This window comes from Musca autumnalis, unplaced genomic scaffold, assembly GCF_047663935.1.
Source record: "Musca autumnalis isolate F117 unplaced genomic scaffold, ASM4766393v1 scaffold_4, whole genome shotgun sequence".
Taxonomy (NCBI): domain Eukaryota; kingdom Metazoa; phylum Arthropoda; class Insecta; order Diptera; family Muscidae; genus Musca; species Musca autumnalis.
The window spans coordinates 221,379,520-221,384,301 of record NW_027411977.1 but is presented as its reverse complement, the minus strand read 5'-3'; the positions used below and the strand labels follow the sequence as shown (position 1 = coordinate 221,384,301).

The 4,782-nt window shown below is 36.7% G+C and overlaps 1 long non-coding RNA gene across 1 annotated transcript; it reads left to right on the top strand.

Annotated features, from left to right (window-relative positions):
* The first annotated feature begins 234 nt into the window (after positions 1–234).
* Positions 235–2,335, top strand: LOC141400556 (uncharacterized). The gene is made up of 4 exons (XR_012412144.1): positions 235–586; positions 653–908; positions 970–1,093; positions 2,156–2,335. It is a non-coding gene; the product is annotated as an uncharacterized lncRNA (long non-coding RNA).
* The last annotated feature ends 2,447 nt before the right edge of the window (positions 2,336–4,782 follow it).

Here is a 4,782-nt window from a genome sequence, read left to right as displayed (position 1 = left end):
TCAAACAGAAGTTCACAAAAGCAAGTGGGACTTGAGAACGTAAATATTTGTTTGTGTTTAACGTCATTTGAGATTTATAATTATTTGCTTCTTTATTTGATGATGAAGAAGAAGAAGTCAAGCCCTTAGGTGGAGAATATTCAAGTAAGTAAGTAAGTAATGTTTTATTTGAGTCTTCTTCTTTTCTATAATAATGATTACACAGCGAATGGTTAACATGGTATACTTAGAACTATTATCGTCTTGTTCTAACTTAACGTGTACTTATATGAATACGCTACTTTGCGTGTATGTAAAAGAGTATGTTAAGATAATAACAAATTATGAGATATTGAAAGAGGCTTGCTCACGGCCTCAACTGTTGCGAACAGAGCGAGAATGTCTGTACATAATAAATAACGAAATAAAAACAAACATAAAAACTAAATAACAAAGAGGGTTCTGTAAACGTTTTGACTAACAGAGATCATGTCAGAAATAAACATCGTATTTCTAAAGGTAAATTAGTAAATATCACAGTAAGGATTACAATTGCAATTAAATCGAACGCTCAGGTACATTGAGAGAGCTTTTTTAAATAGTATTGGTAAGTATGTATAATAATACTTGCATTATTGATGTATAAATATTTACATATATTTTATGGTTTTAGCCTAGCCCCTGTGGCTGCCAGGTGTTGTTTTGCTGTAAAATGGTGGTAGTGTATAATCGTTTGAATCGATGTCAGGTGGTTCATTTAAGATGCCGACTGGAGATAGGTAGCGTGAACCTGCCCAAGATATGTGTTTCTCCAAATTGTAGATATCGCACATTAGCGAGTTTTCATGAGTTTCGAGTTTTTCCACGAACCTCTTCTGGTGGTTTTGAACATACTTACAGAAAGGTACAACGCGGGCTGTGTCGTATATGTAAGTGTTGCTATATTTCTTCTCCTGGTTAATGTAATGCTTATTAACACATTTCCTCAAGATCTTTCTTTCTAGAATTTCCAACTCTTTGGCCACTATTGGAGAAATAGAGAACCAGATCGGAAATCCGTACACTAAGATGGACCTGATTGCAACTTTGTAGAGGAGCAGCTTCGTGTTTTGCGGTAGGTATTTGCTGTTCAACATATATGAAAACTTTGCTAATATACCCTTTGTCTTTTGCATTACTGAACGTGCATGAGAGTTGAACTTCATCATGTTTGTGAACTGAATACCCAAGTATTTTATGGAAGTTTTGAAAGGAATCTCAACTCCGTCTAGAGACAACTGCAGCAATTTACTCTCTGGGACCACGTACCTGGGGCATTTCCCAGAGGCATTCCGTATGCACATTGCCACTGACTTTCCGGCATTGATTTTTATACCCCATTTTTGGTAATATTCATGAATAATGTTGAGATGTGTTTGTGCACTTTGCAATGCATTTATTGGCGACATGTTGTGGGCATATATTAAGCAGTCATCAGCATATAATATTGCTTGAGAATCCTGACTGATGTGAGGGAAATCGTATAGGAAAATATTGAAAAGATATGGCGCCAATATACTTCCTTGTGGTACGCCACTTTGTACCATGCCCGTTGGGGATAATGTTTTGTTAATGTCAACCAAAAACGTTCGTGATTCGAAGAAACTGTTCATCAATTTGACCAGATATGGATCTATACCAATTTGGATTAATTTGTAGAGGACTCCAACATGACAGACCGAGTCAAAAGCTTTTTGGATATCTAATGATATCGCTACAGTGGAGACTTGGTTCCTCAGGTTCGATGTTATATCACTGTGGAATTTCAGCAAAGCATGTTGGGTGGAGTGACCAGGTTTGAATCCGAATTGGTAGTTCGTAATTGGGCTTATGCTCAGTTCATTCTCCATCTTTTCCTTTAGAATAGACTCAAATAGTTTCCCGATATTAGACAGAAGCGATATTGGTCGAAAATTTTCCAAACTGTTGTCACCATTTAATTTCTTCTTTATGGGAATAATTTTCGCCAATTTCCACAGAGATGGGAAGTAGCCATTATTAATGCAATTATTGAAAAGACATGCCAGAAGACTTATAGTAGAATCTGGGAACTTTTTTATGAGAAAATTAGAAATATCATCAGGGCCGCTTGATTTTTTCCGATTGACATTCGTTATAATGTTTTTTATCTTTTCAGGAGCAGTGAAATGGAACGTGTCTGGATTATTCAATGATCGGAAGTGATCATTAAAGGAGTAAATGTGAGATGAAGTAACATTGATACAAGATGCTACTCTAGTGTTAAGGTCTTCAACTGGATTTGCTGGTACAGTTTCAGTAAAAATTGAGGAATAAAATTGATGAAAGTTATTAGCAATCTCGGTGTTGTTTGTTATGGTGTCATTTCCGACTTGAAGTTTTTGGCAAAATGAAGATTTGTTTCTTCCGGTGAATTGAGCAACTTTTTTGAATGCGGATGGACCTGGTCTTATATTTTTTAGTTTATCACCAAACGCATGGGCCGATTCAATGTTAATGAGTTCCTTGATAATAACTTTCAGGAGTTGAATTTGCTTCGAAAGAATTGAGTATTCAGGGCTGACTCTATTACCCGAACGGTGAAATATCTTCTTTAAATCCTTCTGCCACATATGTTTAATTTTAAGAAAATGTTGAGTTCTATCTGATAGAGGCTGTTTCTGGTTCTTTATGGTAATTTTTTGAGAATGATGGCTATGAATTCGCAGAAATTCGTTGTTAAAATTTTCAATGACAGTGTCGATTTCTTCATTTTCCAAGTTTCTATTTGTTGGGGGCATAATTTGAATTGACATGGCGTCCAAATCTTCACGAAAATTATTCCAATTTGTGTTTTTATACGAAGTGAATAGTTTTGGATGTTTCAGAACCAGATGAGTATAATTCAATCTCAACACCATTTTAATGGGGAAGTGGTCTGAGAACGTCGGAAGTGTTCGTATGACGTAATTTTGTGTTCCATGATCAACTAAGTGGGAAGAAATTAAGAAGTGGTCCAAAAAAGAGGAACCGTTGGGATACGATGGAGTGGAGTCACAGAGACGAATGACATCCAACGAGTTATCCGCTAACCATAATCGCAAAGTTTTACCATTTGAATTTTCGTACAAATCGCCCCATGTAGTACTTTTTGAGTTAAGGTCGCCACCAAGGACGAAACCATCAAAGTTTTTGCAAAGCTGAAGCAACTTATGTATGTCAGAATTAAGTCTGCTGACTGGGAAACTACAGGGTATATACACAGAGCCTACGAGGTATCTTAGTGTGTTGTTATTTCTTTGTGTTTCTATCTGGATTAACGACGTATGAATACCAACATCATTTAAAATGATTCGGGAAAATTTAATATTGTTCTTCACGATAACAGCTACTCCAATAGGAGAGTTATCGTAAATGAAGTTATAACCGTCAATCTGGACTTTCTTGCTATTCCGCAAATGACATTCTTGAACAAATGCAATATCTACCCTCTCGCGATGCAGCATGTTTTTCAATTCAATTTGTCTACTTGCATCAACTAGTGAGCGCACATTTAGAGTAATAAAAGTTAAGAATCTATGGTCCATAATTAGATTTTACTTTGGAAAGAAGTCGAACAAATTCTTGTTTCGCTTCTGCCTTTGACTTTTTTTGGAACGTGTTTAAGAATATTTCAATTTCCTGTTCTAGAGACAGCTCTTCCGGTTCTAGAAATAAATTGGCTAATTGTAGAAACTGTTGTATTAGAGGTGGTTTTTGTGTATTCTCAGAACTGTTAACAGACATAGGGTTAAAAAGACTGGAAAACGTTTTACCTGGCGAAACTGTAGACATATTCAATGCTCTACGCACGTTATTTTGTGCAATTGTTTTTGCCTCTATGGCTTGGGTGACTTTCTTCCGTCTGACAGCTACATAATTTTTATATGTTGGACAACCTTTCCAGCTGGCCGGATGTCCTGGTTTAGCACAATTGATGCAGTAAGGCTCAGTTTTGTCATTGATCGTGCGCTGACACTCTCCGGGGAGATGCTTCTGGTTGCATTTAACGCAATTAAATGACGAGTTGCAGTTACGGGATACATGACCCCAGCGTTGGCACCTGTGACATTGAACGTCACCGCCTTTCTTCTTCGGTTTTTCCCACTTAATTGTTTGCTTGTAAATTTCTCTTATGTGGGTGATTTCACCAGATTTTTTTCCCGGTAACAATGTAACTAAAAAGAGACCAGTGTCTCTGTTATTTTTAATAGACTGGGGAGTCTTGAATTTTGTGACATTTGCAACTGTATCAGGTACCAGTATGTCCAGTTCTTGTTTGATTTTCTCAGGATCTGAATTCGTGTACAGTTGACGGATAATAACTGAATCCTGCTTCAGCTCTTTTGGCGTAAATGAATAAGAATTTATGTTTTTTGCCTTCAGTATAGCCATCATTGAGGCGTGAACATTGGGATCTGCAAGATATATTTTGCTTTTCGATTTATTTACGTTTTTAATTGTAAACGAAGATTCTGGAATTGAGGCCTTTAAAGACTCTATCAATGTTGCAACGTTCACATTGAACACAAAAATTGGTGGGCACCAAGATTTTTTGGATTTGGGTTTCCCATCTCTGGCTTTGTTGTTGAAATTTTCGGTGTCTTTAACGTTTTCAGAAGTAGTGGATACTCCTATATCAATGTCAGCTAGAGCACCCAGAATTCCAAACTGGTTTTGGTCTTGCGGGTTATGATTTATTAATCGTTCCTTGAGATCAGAAAAGTTTATATTTATTGGTGACAATGCACCATCTAGACGTTGTCT